Source organism: Nycticebus coucang, chromosome 11 (genome assembly GCF_027406575.1).
Source record: "Nycticebus coucang isolate mNycCou1 chromosome 11, mNycCou1.pri, whole genome shotgun sequence".
Classification (NCBI taxonomy): domain Eukaryota; kingdom Metazoa; phylum Chordata; class Mammalia; order Primates; family Lorisidae; genus Nycticebus; species Nycticebus coucang.
The window spans coordinates 32,221,504-32,237,498 of NC_069790.1; the positions used below are offsets into that span (position 1 = coordinate 32,221,504).

A 15,995-nucleotide genomic window follows, 5' to 3' on the forward strand; every position below is an offset into this window, starting at 1 on the left:
ACTTAGATATAGATGATAAATCTATGGAGAAAAGAAAGCAGGGAAGAGGGATGAGGAAGACAGGTGTAAAAAAGATTGCAATTTGGGGTCAAGATGGCCTCACTGAGTTAATATTTGCATATAAAGATGTGCTTTCTCAATGTTCCTCTGAGAGGATTTGTGAATTTGCATCTCCAACCTTATTCCAACACCTCTGGGCATATCATCTGTCCTGTACTCACATGCCAAAGTCACCCTTGCAGCTGAATTCATTCTCCCTTTCTCATCCTCCTCTGCCTCTTCTTGTGCTCCCTACTCTGATCAACAGCACTAGCATCCTTTACACCACAAATATACACTCAGCCAAAAAATATACAAGAAATACCTTCTAAGTGAATGCCCTAGAAGGTACCAAGAAAATACACTGGTCTCATAAGAGCTATTTTCTCTTCTGTGTCTAGGCTGGATGTGGTGGCTCACACCTGTAATCCTAACACTCTAGGAGGCTGAGGTGTGGTGAACTCAAGAGTGAATTCAAGAGTCCAAGATCAGCCTGAGCAAGAATGAGACCCCATCTCTACTAAAAATAGAAAAATTACTCAGGCATGGTGGTGGGGACCTGTAGTCCTAACTACTCAGGAGCCTGAGGCAGTAGGATCACATGAGCCTAGGAGTTTGAGGTTGCTGTAACCTATGATGACACCACTACATTCTACACAGGCAACAGAGCAAGCCTCTGTCTCAAAAGAAAAAAAGAATCTGTGTCTAGGGAAGCCATAAAATCATACAGGGAAATTATTAAGGGTTTAGGAACAGACCTATGTTTAATCCCACCTTTTCCATTAATTAGCATTTGTCTATACAATGGGAATAATGGTACCCACCTCATATTAATGTGATGTGGGTCCCCCCTTATACAGGGGTATACCTTCTAAGACCCCCACTGGATGCCTGAAACCTCAGATAATGCTGAATCCTATATATTTTTTTCTATACATACATGGCTATCATTAAGTTTAATTTATAAATTAAGCACAGGAAGAGATTAATAACTAACATTAAAATAGAACAATTATAACAGTATACTATAATAAAAGATATGTGAATGTGGTCTCCCTCTCAAAACATCTTACTGCACTCAACTATTTTTGGACTCTAGTTGCTGGTAGTAACTGAAACTGCAGAAAGCCATAAGGGAGGTGGGGGTGGGGCTACTGTATGGGATTAATGCAACTGCGCAGGTGCAGTAAGCAAGTGAGGGAGTGAACTAGTAAATCAGTGAATGACGTGCTTAGTGCAGTGCTTGATATGATAAAAACCTAATAGGTTTCAATGTTGTCATCAAGAGCCATTCTCTTTACCTCTCAGCACTATTACCTTTTGTGCCTGCTCTAACCTCAGGTAGTGGCAGGATGGTTTCCCAGAGTTCCAGGCTTTCATCCTATCCAGCACCTCAAGGGATGAAAGAGACAAAAATCACTGGTTTTGATAGGTCATGTGACCACTACTGAACTAATCACATGAGCCAGAAAAAAGACCATTCTCTAATTGGGTAGGTGGAAGATGGAAGTTGAATTTGCTCCACTCAAACCACCAGACAGGGAGTGAGTAAAGATGGCTCCCGACCAATATCAATAGACTTACAGGAAGAGAATGGAGAATGGGCAGGTAAGACAATGGACATTCACTACCTCCTCTATGGTACCTGATTCATTCTGTCCTGCATTATGGCTAGCTGTTTTCATGTATGTGGGTCACTACTAAAGTTTATGGTCCATTATTTTTCTTACAAAAACACAGTTGTTGGCCTTTCCAGAAAGTGGCTTTTCCAACACACCTGTGCAAGTTTCAAGTATGGGTGTCACTGGAAAGGCTTCATTTGTTTCCCTCACTGCAGATTTTACATTTCTTGATTTTTGTGTATCTCAAAACTTTCATAATTACCCACGTATATTTGCCCTCAGATTGAGAGCCCTTGAGAAGAAGGTCTTAATATTTATCATCATTGTGGGAGGCGCCTGTGGCTCAGTGAGTAGGGCGCCGGCCCCATATGCTGAGGGTGGCGGCTTCAAACCCAGCCCCGGCCAAACTGCAACAAAAAACCCAGCCCCGGCCAAACTGCAACAACAAAAAAAATAGCCGGGCATTGTGGCGGGCGCCTGTAGTCCCAGCTGCTCGGGAGGCTGAGGCAAGAGAATCGCGTAAGCCCAAGAGTTAGAGGTTGCTGTGAGCCGTGTGACGCCACGGCACAATACCCGAGGGCGGTACAGTGAGACTCTGTCTCTACAAAAAAAAAAATATATATTTATCATCATTGTATCTGCTAGATTCAATCCTTTGAATATAGTTCATGCTCAATAAATGTGTTTTTGTTTTGTTTTGTGACAGAGTCTCACTATGTCACCCTCTGTAGAGTGCTGTAGAATCACAGCTCACAGCAACCTCAAATTCCTGGGCTTAAGTGATTCTCTTGCCTCAGCCTCCCAGGTAGCCGTGGATACAGGCTCCCGCCACGACGCCCAGCTATTTTTTTGTTGTAGTTATCGTTGTTGTTTAGCAGCCCCAGTGCATGTGGTCAGCACCCTAATCACTGAGCCAATATATGTGTTTTTTTAAATCATGAATGGATTTATTAAACCAATCTAAATTAGTTCTTCTTTTGCTCGTTTTAAGTTCTATGGGGTATTTTTCTCTTCTTACTATGCAAAATTACATAAAGTCTTAAACACACATGCACCTTGTATCACTTTAAAAGACATATGATTCCAACAGCAGAAGCAAATAAACCATCTTCATAATTTATATGCATATTGACATTCTCTCCCCTAAAATCATTATCTCAGCTAATTTTACACAGATGAGAAAAGGAGCAAGAGTCAGTGATGCCTAAGTCACTTAATTTAGCTGTTTTGTTTTTGTTCTGAGAATGTTGCATTTGCTAAAATCCAAGTGCATAACACTCCCGGTAGCCTTTCACAAGGTATCAGTATGCAATTGGCATCATCTGAATTTTACTAGTGTGGAAATATCCTTGGTCTTTCCCTCTGTAACTTGATTTCAATATCTACATCCTTACTCAAGGAAATCCTCTCAAATCCTATAATCCCAAGTGTGGCGTTGTCTTTCTTTCTGGCACATAGATGTCCAACTGGAGACATTTCCCAGCCTTGTTTGCTTTTTGATGTGGCTTGCATTCTGGTGTGACCAAGTAATGTAGTAATGTTTCAATTTCCAGATCATCTTCCTAAAGATGACTGGGATTTGATTTTAAATAATATAGCGAAGCAGGAGGGAATATTTTGGGATATAAGTGATACAAGTTTGATCATATGAAGATAACTATTGAGGCTGAGTGATGGGCACACAGGGATGTATTATATATTACATTATCCGGACATTTGTGTACATTAGACAATTTATAGGCTGGGAGCAGTGGTTCATGCCTGTAATCCTAGCACTCTGGGAGGTTGAGGTGGGTGGATGGCCTGAGCTCACAGGTTCAAGGCCAGCCTGAGTAAGTGCAAAACTCTACTTCTAAAAATAGCCAGGCTTTGTGGCAGGCGCCTATAGTCCCAGCTACTTGGAAGGCTGAGGCAAGAGAATTACTTAAGCCCAAGAGTTTGAGGTTGCTGTAAGCTATGACACCATGGCACTCTACCAAGGATGTCAAAATGTGACTCTTTCTCAAAAAAAAGAAAATTTCTACTGGAAAATACATGAAAAGGTGTTGCCCAAGTCATGTTCTCTCATTTTCTTCTTACTGGCTAAAAAGAGAGCTGACCAGAATTAGTCTTAGAAAGCTTACTATGAAGATGGCAACATCTTCAGCCTAGGTCCCTGAATGACTTCCTGGAGTAGGGCTTTCCCCCTTCCTGAAAGAGAAATTGATTTCTCATTCATTTGAGCCATTGCAATTAGAGTCTCTTTGTTACAGTTACAATGCTGTTCAGATAGCTCTAGTGCCTGCTTTATTCCCATTTTATTTCAAAATAGTCTTCTGTAACAGACAGTATAACCTTGCCTGCCTTCACCAACCCTTTACTTTTTTATGGCTCTCTTATAGGTCAGCACAATGTTGGAATTCAATAAATGTTTATTATGGTTACATTTTGTGTTGCTCTGGATGTCAGGCTCAACCTTCAGCTACACAAATACCTAGATTCCACTCAACCTTAAACTGCTCACCATCCAACTCCCTGTGAAAACTTTTTTTGTTTTTTGTTTTTTGTTTTTTTGAGACAGAGTCTCACTTTGTCACCTTCAGTCTCACTTTGTCACCTTTGTGCTATGGTGTCACAGCTCACAGCAACCTGCAGCTCTTGGGCTTAGGTAATTCTCCTGCCTCAGCCTCCCGAGTAGCTGGGACTACAGGTGCCTGCCACGCCCAGCTATTTTTTTGTTGCAGTTTGGCCAGGACCAGGTTTAAACCTCCCACCCTCGGCATATGGGGCTGGTGCCCTACTCACTGAGCCACAGGTGCTGCCGTCTCTGTGAAAACATTTACACAAATGTCACATTTGAGTTTGGAGGCCTATTATATATAGTTATGGACAAACTTTAGATTCAGAAAAGAAACAAATTATAGCAAAACATAGGATGAAATGCTAATATGAAGAAAATTTCAATTAGAAATTAAAAGGTTAAGAAGACTTTAATTTCTTTCCAAAAAACAGAAAATGTAGTTGTATTGTAAAAACCCTGTCCATTTACTCAATCCATAGATATGTTTTGTCTTCCCCTCCTCAGATGGGACACAGTTCAACACAGTTTTTTTCAGAACTTTTAAATTTCAGTGTATTCAGAGGGGACTACAGTTTCCTCCTTCCCTATGGCCTCTCACAAGGCCTCCTTACACATTTACCCTGAGGCCTAAGTGATCTGGCACCAGATTGGGCTTAACATGGAGCATAAGACATGTAAACTAAAATAATTTTCTAGGGCGGCACCTGTGGCTCAAGGAGTAGGGCGCCAGTCCCATATGCCGGAGGTGGCGAGTTCAAACCCAGCCCTGGCCAAAAAAAATGAATAAATAAATAAAATAAATTTCTAAACCAAGCAGTTAATCCTTGTCATGGACAACCAAAGAAGGTCACAACTCTTTCTCTGATAGGTCTGTATACCAAGTTTATTTCCCCCCACCCCAAACCAATCTTCAAGAGGCTTTAGGTAAGGTGTCTTGAAAATCAGTGGGGATAAGGTGAGGGCATGGAGGGAGTGGATAAACTTGATATACAGACCTACAAAGAGTAAAGCAAAAGTTGGATGGAACCCAGTGTACATTATTACTAAACAAAATCAGGAGTTTCAAGAAGCTGTATTTACAGAGTTAGACTGCAGGCTTCATTCTATTCAACCACTGCAACAGCTGCTTCAGCCTGCTCCCACTCCCTCCTTCCCCTCCCAGCTCCCTACTTCTTAGGAGAATTTGTCTTTGTCAGACTAGTTAGTTGCAAGCTGTGGCTTCACAGGCTTGGAATCAGAGTGGGGAGGAACAGAGAGGATCAGAGATTGCCATGTCCAATTTACACAAAGAGCTACTGGAAGAAGGGTAAGGAATAGATAAGGAGGGCTAGAGAAAAGGAGGAGAAAGACAAGAGCCAGTGTGAGCTGGGTTTGGAAATTTAGAATGAGGCTAAAGTTTTCAGGAGTTTGAAAAGAAGCTGAAGAGGAATGGGAAATAGATACAATGACAGACAGATAGGGTTGGACATGGTGGCTCTTACCTTAATCCCAGCTCTTTGGAAGGCTGAGGTGGGAGGATAACTTGAGCTCAGAAGATGAGCCTGAGCAAGAGGGAGACCCCATTTCTACTAAAAATTTTAAAAAATAGCCAGGTGTGGTGATACACATCAGTAGCCCCAGCTATTTGGAAGCTGAAGCCCAGGAGTTTGAGGTTGCTGTGAGCTATGATGATGCTACCACACTCTAGCTGGGGTGACAGACAGACACTCAGTCTCAAAAAGAGAAAAGAGGCCTGGGGCCTATAGCTCAGAGGATAGGGCACCAGCCACATACCCTGGAGCTGAGGGGTTCAGGGCTGCCAAGCAACAATGACAACTACAACCCAAAAATAACCAGGCATTGTGGCAGGTGCCTGTAGTGCCAGCTACATGGGAGGCTGAGGCAAGAGAATCACTTAAGCCCAAGAGTTGGAGGTTGCTGTGAGCTGTGATGCCACAGCACTCTACCCAGAGTGATAGCTTGAGACTCTATCTCAAAAAAAAAAAAAGAAAGAAAGAAAGAAAAGAAGATAGATGGATAGAGTCATGTACCACATGATGGTATTTCAAAGTCAACAACAGACCACATGTACAACTGTGGTCCCAAAAAACTATAATGCAGTTTCTTTTCCTATAAAAGAGTACTAATTTTTATCTTTTATACCAACTGTATTTCTACTGTACATTTTCTTTGTTTAGGTACACAAATACCATTGTATTACACTTGCCTTCAGTATTCAGGGCAGTTACATGCAATGTAAGTTTGTAGTCTAGGAACAATAGGCTTTACTACACAGCCTAGGTATTCAGTAGGTGTTACCATCTTGGGTTATGTAAGTATACTCTGTGATGGTCACACATCAACAAAATCACCTATCAATGCATTTCTCAGAATGCATCCCTGCCATTAAGTAACACATGACTGTTTATGATCACCTTGTTATGATGATCTGACTTATTTTTCAAAATTATAATGCTGTAAAACTGATAAGCATTTAGTACCATACTTTGAATACCATGCAACCATTCTATTTTCATTTTCAGTATAGTGGTCAATAAATTACATGAGATATTTAACACTTTATTATAAAATGGGCATTGTGTTAGGTGACTTCTCCCAAGTATAGGCTAACATAAGTGTTCTGAGCATGTTTAAGGTAGGCTGGGTGATGATGTTCAGTAAGTTATTATATAAATGCATTTCTGACTTACAATATTTTCAGTTTATGATGGGTTTATCAGAATGTAATCCTGTCAAGAGTTGATGAGCATTGGAAGAGAGGCAAAGAGAAAGAGACAGAGAAGAGAGAAATGACAGAGAGGACAGAGGCTGTTAAGTTTTGGGGGTAAAGGCCTTTTCATCTTCAGCCATCTGCCATGTGATGGTGTGACAAGAAGGCCTTCAGCATATAACAAATGCTGGTGCCTTGATCTTGGTCTTCTTAGCCTCCAGAACTGTACCATCTCTTTATGCAATTTTCAAGGAAAGCATGAATTCCACTAAGGCTTTAAAGTTAGAATATTTAGTTATCCATTCTTCAATGCGATGAAGGTTACAAAATGCCTGGAGCTGTACACACAAAGATAATGTTGAGAATTTCTATATTACAACACACTAATAAAACATTTGAAGAATCTTATGATTTCCATTTTAATTTCCTCCAAAAATAAGAAGCTACACTTGCTCCAGGTAAGAAAGAATCAGCAAAAGAACTCCAGTAACATAAAAAATCAGAATGAAAGGACATCCCCAAAAGAAAATAATAACTCTGTCCCAATGGAAACCAACCAAAATGAGAATACTGAAATGACTGATAAAGAATTTTTAATATAAAAAAAGAAAGAATTTTGAATATAGATTGTAAGGAAATTCAATGAAATACAAGAGAAACCAAAAACCCAATGCAAAAGAAACCACAAAAACAATGCAGAAAATGAATGAAAAATTCACTAAAGAAATCAAATTATTTTTTAAAAAGTCAAGCAGAGCTTCTGGAAATGAACGATTCACTTAAGGAAATACCAAACACAATGGAAAGCCTTAAGAATAGGTGATTGACCAAAGTTAACACAGAAGGAAAGAGGAACTCCTATACACCAGAAGGCAAAAACATCAGGTAACTTACCAAGAAAAATCCATCACACTAAATGCAATTGAGACTTTACAAACCAGAAGGGACTGAGATCCCAGTCTCAGTCTTCTCAAACAAAATAATGACTGGCCTAGAATTTCATATCATGCAAAAGTAAATTTCTTATATGAGTAAGAAATAAAAACTTTTTATGATAAGCAAATGCTGAGAAAGTTTGTCAAATAATACCTGTCCTTCAGGAAATCCTTAAATCTGCATTATACACTGACCAGCACAGCACACATCCACCACTGTAAAATCATCTAAATGCTAAAGGTCAGAGCCAAGATATCACAATGACTCAAGATATAAAACAAAGCAATAAGGTTCTACCCAATAGGATGAACAGTAATCCACTTCACTTATAAATTCTTTCAATAAAGGTGAATGAATTGAATTCCCCTCTCAAGAGACAGAGGCTGGTTAAATGGATTAAAAAAAATACATTATGAAACAAACCTTATTTGGGCTGAGCAATATGATATCCTATAACACCATAATAGGTAGGGACTTTAAGACCCTTCTTACAGAGCTGCACAGATCCTCTAAACAGAAACTAAAAAAAGATACAAGGGACTTAAATACAACCCCAGAACAATTGGGCTTAATATAAAAACACACCATCCCAAAGCTAAGGAATATATGTTCTTCTCATCAGCCTTTGGAACAGTCTCCAAAATAGATCATACCCTAGGACACAATTCAAACCTCAACAAAATCAAAAGACTTAAAATTGCACCTTGTACCTTTTCAGACCACAAGGTAATAAAGATGGAAGTCAACTCCAACAAAAATTTTCATCTCCACACAAAGGCCTGGAAACTTAAGAACTTTATTCTGAATGACAGTTGAGTCAAGGACAAGATAAAGGAGGAAATCGTTAACTTCCTTGAACATAACAACAATGAAGACATAAGACACCAAAACCTGTGGGATACTGCAAAAGCAGTCCTAGGAGGAAATTTTGTTGCATTAGATGCCTATATCTGAAAAACAGAAAGAGAGCACATCAACAACCTAATGCATAACCTTAAAGAAATGGAAAAGGAAGGGCAATCCCAAACCTAGCAGAAGAAAAGAAATAACCAAAATTAAATAATAAATAAATAAAATTGAAGACGAAAGATTCATTCAGAAAATTAATGAAACAAAAAGTTGGTTCTTCACCATAGTGCTCAAGACAGCATGGTACTGGCACAAAAACAGAGACATAGACACTTGGAATCAAATTGAAAACCAAGAAATGAAACTAACATTTTACAACCACCTAATCTTTGATAAACCAAACAAGAACATACCTTGGGGAAAAGACTCCCTATTCAATAAATGGTGTTGGGAGAACTGGATGTCTACATGTAAAAGACTGAAACTGGACCCACACCTTTCCCCACTCACAAAAATTGATTCAAGATGGATAAAGGACTTAAACTTAAGGATGAAACAATAAAAATCCTCAAAGAAAGCATAGGAAAAACACTGGAAGATATTGGCCTGGGGAAAGACTTCATGAAGAAGACTGCCATGGCAATTGCAACAACAACAAAAATAAACAAATGGGACTTCATTAAACTGAAAAGCTTCTGTACAGCTAAGGAGGCAATAACCAAAGCAAAGAGACAACCTACACAATGGGAAAGGATATTTGCATATTTTCAATCAGACAAAAGCTTGATAACTAGGATCTATAGAGAACTCAAATTAACCCACATGAAAAAAGCCAACAATCCCATATATCAATGGGCAAGAGACATGAATAGAACTTTCTCTAAAGACGACAGACGAATGGCTAACAAACACATGAAAAAATGTTCATCATCTCTGTATATTAGAGAAATGCAAATCAAAACAACCCTGAGATATCATCTAACCCCAGTGAGAATGGCCCACATCACAAAATCTCAAAACTGCAGATGCTGGCGTGGATGTGGAGAGAAGGGAACACTTTTACACTGCTGGTGGGACTGCAAACTAGTACAACCTTTCTGGAAGGAAGTATGGAGAAACCTCAAAGCACTCAAGCTAGACCTCCCATTTGATCCTGCAATCCCATTACTGGGCATCTACCCAGAAGGAAAGAAATCCTTTTATCATAAGGACACTTGTACTAGACTGTTTATTGCAGCTCAATTTACCATTGCCAAAATGTGGAAACAGCCTAAATGCCCACCATTAGTATTCCATGGAATGGAATGGATGGATTAACAGGAATGGATTAACAAACTGTGGAATGGATTAACAAGCTGTGGTATATGTATACCATGGAATACTATTCAGCCATTAAAAAAAATGGAGACTTTACATCCTTCATACTAACCTGGATGGACATGGAAGACATTATTCTTAGTAAAGCATCACAAGAATGGAGAAGCATGAATCCTATGTACTCAATTTTGATATGAGGACAATTAATGACAATTATGGTTATGGGGGGGGAACAGAAAGAGGGAAGGAGGGAGGTGGGTGGGGCCTTGGTGTGTGTCACACTTTATGGGGGCAAGACATGATTGCAAGAGGGACTTTACCTAATAATTGCAATCAGTGTAACCTGGCTTATTGTACCCTCAATGAATCCCCAACAATAAAAATAAATAAATAAATAAAAAATAAAATAAAAAACTTGAAAAAAAAAAAAGTTGGTTCTTCAAAAAGGTAAATAAAATCAATAAATTATTGGCCAGATTAACCAGAAACAGAAAAGTAAAATGTTTAATAACCTTAATCAGAAACAAAAAGGAGGTAATTAACAACTGATACCACAGAGATACAAGAGATTATTTCTGACTAATACAAAAAACTCTATTGCCAGAAATTTGACAATGTGGAGGAAATGGACCAATATCTGGAATCGCACCATCTCCCTAGACTTAACCAGGAAGAAATAGATCTCTCGAACAGACCAGTATGCTTGCACTGAGATTAAAGAAACAACAAAAAGCTTCCAACAACAACAGCAACAAAAAAGCCCTGGACCAGATGGCATTATACCAGAATTTTATCAAACTTTTAAAAATGAGCTTGTATCTATACTGCAGAACCTATTCCAAAACATTGAGAAGGAAGGAACCTTCCCCAACATGTTCTATGAAACAAACATTAGCCTTATAACAAAACCAGGAAAGGATGCAACTAAAAAAGAGAACTACAGACCAATTTCACTAAAGAATATCAATGCAAAAATATTCAATAAAATCTTGGCTAATATATTGCAGCTACACATTAAAAGAATTATACATCATGATCAAGTAGGCATCATTCAGGGATATGAGGCTGGTTTAACATATGCAAATCCATAAACATAATTCACCATATCAATAGAAGCAAAAACAAAGACCATATGATCCTCTCAATAGATGCAAAAAAAGCATTTGATAAAATTCACCTTCCTTCCCTAACAAGAATACTTAAGAAAATAGGTACATTTCTTAAGCTGATTGAAGCTATCTATGACAAACCCATAGCTAATATCATACTGAATGGACTAAAACTAACAGCTTGTCCACTTAGAACTGGAACCAGACAAGGATGTCCTCTATCACCACATTAGGAAGTTCTAGCTAATGCAATCAAGCAAGAGAAGGCTATAAAGGGCATCCAAATGGGGGCAGAGGAAGTCAAACTTTTGCTCCTTGCTGATGATATGATCTTATACTTAGAAAACCCCAGAGATTCAACCACTAGACTCCTGGAAGTGATCAAGAAATATAATAATGTCTCAGGGTATAAAATCAATGTTCACAAATCAGTAGCCTTTGTATATGCCAATGACAGCCAAGTTGAGAAACAAAACAAGGACATAATTCCCTTCACAGTAGCTTCAAAGAAAATGAAATACTTAGGAACACACCTAACAAAAGAGATGAAGGATTTCCACAAAGAGAATTATAAACCCTAAGAAAAGAAACAGCAGAAGACATTAACAAATGGAAGAACATACCATGCTCTTGACTAGGAAGAATCAACATTGTTAAAATGTCTATTCTACCCAAAACAATCTACAGATTCAATATAATCTCCATTAAAATACAAATGTCATATTTGAAGAACTGGAAAAAAACAGTACTTCATTTTGAATGGAAACAGAAAAAAAACCATATAGCCAAGGCAATTCTTAGTAATAAAAATGAAGCTAGAAGCATCACTCTATCAGACTTCAGGTCATATTACAAGTCCAGTGATCAAAATAGGATGGTATTGGTGCAAAAATAGAGATATGTACATATGGAACATAATAGAAAATCAAGAGATGAAACCAGTCTCTCATTGCCATCTGATCTTTGATAAACCAAACAAAAACATACAGTGGGAAAAAGAATCTGTATTCAATGAATGGTGCTGGGAGAACTGGATAACCACACATAAAAGACTGAAACTGGACCCACACCTTTCACCACTTATAAAAATTGACTCAAAATGGATAAGAGATTTAAATCTAAGACATTAAATGATAAAAATCTTAGAAGAAAATGTGAGGGAAAACTCTTGATGATGTCAGACTGGGGAAAGATTTTATGAAGAAGTCTTTCAGTGGCAATTGCAACAACAACAAAAATAAACAAATGGGATTTAAGTTGAAAAGCTTCTGCACACCTAAGGATACAACAATTAAAGCAAAAAAACAACCTTCAGAATGAGAAAAGATTTTCATGGTATGAATCTGACAAAAGGTTGATAACTAGAATCTAAAGAGAACTCAAATTAATTAAAAAAAAAAAGAACAAACAATTCCATCTACCACTGGGCAAGAGATCTGAACAGAGCCTTCTCAAAGAAGACAGACAAATGGCTAACAAACATTAGCAAAAATGCTCATCATCCCTAATCATAAGAGAGATGCAAATCAAAACCACCCAGAGATATCACCTAACCCCAGTGAGAATAGCCCACATCACAAAGCTGCAGATGCTGGTGTAGATGTAAGGAGAAGGGAACACTTTACACACTGTTGGTAAGACTGCAAACTAATACAACCTCTTTGGAAAGAAGTATGGAGAATCCTCAAAGAGCTCAAATTAGACCTCCCAAAAGAAAAACAAGCGAGGAGGAGCAGGAGGAGGAGGGAGGTGGCAGCGCCATGGGGGAGGAGCAGGAGCAGAAGGGGGATGGAGAGGAGAACGTTTCTGGGTGGCGTGGCGCTCCTGCTTCTCTGGGCGCTGCCCAGTCCCCTGTCAGCCAGGGCTGAATCCCCGCAGGATAAGGAAGCCTGTGTGGGTACCAACGATCAAAGCTACCTCTGTGACACAGGACACCGCTGTGGACGGTCTCAGTGCTGTAACTACTACTATAAACTCTGGTGGTTCTGGCTGGTGTGGACCATCATCATCATCCTCAGTTGCTGATGTGTCTGCCACCACCATTGAGCCAAGCACCGCCTTCAGGCTCAGCAGCGGCAACATAAAATCAACCTGATCGCCTACTGGGAAGCCCACAATTACTCAGCACTGCCATTTTATTTCAGGTTTTTGCCAAACTATTTACTACCTCCTTATGAGGAAGTGGTGAACTGACCTCCAACTCCTCCCCCACCATACAGTGCCTTCCAGCTCCAGCAGCAGCAGCAGCTGCCTCCACAGTGTGGCCCTACAGGTGGCAGTCCCCCAGGTGCTGATCCCACCAGGGGTTAGGTTCCTTAGGGGCACAGAGCAGCCCCTTGTCTGGACCCAGCAGAAGCAGCACAAGACCCCCAAGCATTACTGACCTGAGCCCTCTGACCTGCCTGCCAACCAAGCAGCCACCAAAGTTCCTGGAAAGGAGCCCAGTGGCTCTGTGGCTGGTCTTGGAGAACTGGACTCAGGGGCCTTCCTGGACAAAGATTCAGAATGTAAGGAGGAGCTGCTGAAAGATCACAGCTCTGAGCATGGCAGTGCACTCCCTGACAGCAAAGACAAGATGCCTGGGAGACATTGCCACTTTACAGGTGACTCGGGCATTGAAGTGTGTGTGTGCAACCAAGGCCACCATGATGATGACCTCAAAGAGTTCAACACACTGGTCAATGATGCTGTGGATGGGCCCCTGGACTTCTGTGATAGCTGCCATGTGCGGCCTCCCAGTGATGAGGAGGAAGGCCTCTGCCAGCCCTCCGAGGAGCAGGCTTGAGAACCTGGGCACCCCCATCTGCCACGGCCGCCTGCATGCCTGCTGCTGAACACCATCAATGAGCAGGACTCTGCAAACTCGCAGAGCAGCAGCTCCCCCAGCTAGAGCAGGCCCTGCCTGTACCCAAGAATTTGGCAAAGCAACCAGGGTTGGGAAGAACCACAAGAGAAGCATTAAGTGACTTTCAGAGAAAGTGGTACAGCCACTTTGTCTTTTTTTTTTTCTCCTCTCCTGCATTTCCCTACATCTTCAGGTACAGTTTGGGGTGGATGCCTCTTCCCCCACAAAAGCTCAGTATTGTGGAGGGCTGAGAAGTTGGCTCTGTGACTCACTTCTCATAAACCCACTCCCACACCCTCTTTTTTAAGTCATATCTCACCTTCCTGTTTGGGTCAGAGAAATGTGTGTTTTAAAACCCCCAAGGAAGGAGGCTAGGACTGTGCCCTGAGATAATGGAGTGGATTTATGCTCTGATTTTTGTTCAAGAGAACTTTGCCGTGTCTCAGTCCAGGAGAGGCAGCCCATCTTGGCCTTAGGTGAAGAAGAAAGCCCACAGAGGCCCAGGATTTGTTACCTGTGACTGCCAACGTCTGCAGAGCCAGAATGGGGCGAATAAGATGTGGAATAGTGAGAGCTCATGGGCAGTTGTATGGTAGATTGGTGGGGGGCTTGCTGATCTCTCAGATTCCAGGTGACAACATAGATGTACTTTGTGCATCCTTGAGGGGCCCCTCCCCAGCAGGCTCTAGCTGGCTGCAGGCTGGTTCAGGTGTAGAAAATTATTCTGCCTTCTCTTTGGTTTTTCTTTTAAAAACAACAAAAGACAGCTGAAAACAGGAATTTTACCAGTGGGCACCCAAGAATGCTCTTCTGGGAAAGGAAAGTTTGTAGCTCTTTCCCAAGTTGGCCTTCGAAGATCCTGGCTGCAGTTGAACCAGAAGAGAATATTTTGTGTGAAGGCTTAGATGGGGACTATTCTTTGGAATGTCTATGAGCAGGAGGCCCCAGGGGCAGTGAGAAAGGTACAGCTTTCTGTATCTTTGCCTTCCAACCTGTGCCCACAGGTGCCCAGCACCAGCAAAGCATATGCTCTGCTGGCCTTGATGTCTCGTTGTTCCATGTGAACAAATGGACTGAGGAAGCTGTGGGTCCCCAGGAAGGGCAGCCCCATAGCCTGGCTCTCTCACACAGTATTTTGCCTTTGATTTTGAATAATTTTTCTTTCTCTTTTGTGGTGGTGGTGATGGTGGTTATTTGTTTTAAACTGACCACTTGGAAGAAATACCTGAGTTATCTGTGGTTTTCGTGCCTTGTCCCTACCACTTCTGAGTGGGGTAACTCATTTATCTGTAGCCTATGTAGAGTGTAAATGACCCAGGTAGGAGGTGAATGCAGCTGTCCTGAAGGCCTGCAGTATCCTTATAACTGTTGTTTGGCTTTAGGTAACCAGCTGAGCTTTGATAGGAATAATCTAAATGGAGAAAACAAACAACCAAAACTAACATTCCCCATTCAGCCCTATTCATACGAAGAACTTGGTTCTTCCCCCACTCTTAAATGATGATATTCAGATCAGGTATTGATATTATGGTAAGAAAGGAAGAAAAAAGAAATATATATATATCCAAAAACAGACAAATCCAAGGCTGTGAGGTGAACAAGCGTCTGCATTTGGATTCCACAAAACCAAAATCCATGTTGAACCAAGTGAAGTTCATACACAGTGACTTTTTGGGTGACCCATGTATGTGTGTGTCTGTTGTGTGTGAGCCCCGAGCCCTGTTTTCCTGTGAAGATACTTTGAGTGGCAGCCATTCTGTTCACGTGGACCACACGTCTGGAGCACAGATGGCCCTCTCAAGGTAATTTATTTTATGCATTTACTGTTCACTGAACAAATGTCTGACTGCGTACTCGGGTGTATTCAGTAGCATTGTCAATGGCAGTCCCCCTTTGTTTGCCAGAGATACTGTGCTCAAAGTAGAGGTTTTACTCTGTCATCACTGCAATTTGCACATTGCTCCATGGACATTCAGAGCCCTGTGTTCCCTATAAATGGAAACATGCT

At 40.7% G+C, this 15,995-nt stretch overlaps 1 pseudogene; it reads left to right on the forward strand.

The window, feature by feature from the left end:
* The first annotated feature begins 12,905 nt into the window (after positions 1–12,905).
* On the forward strand, positions 12,906–14,075 carry LOC128598831 (WW domain binding protein 1-like; annotated as a pseudogene).
* The last annotated feature ends 1,920 nt before the right edge of the window (positions 14,076–15,995 follow it).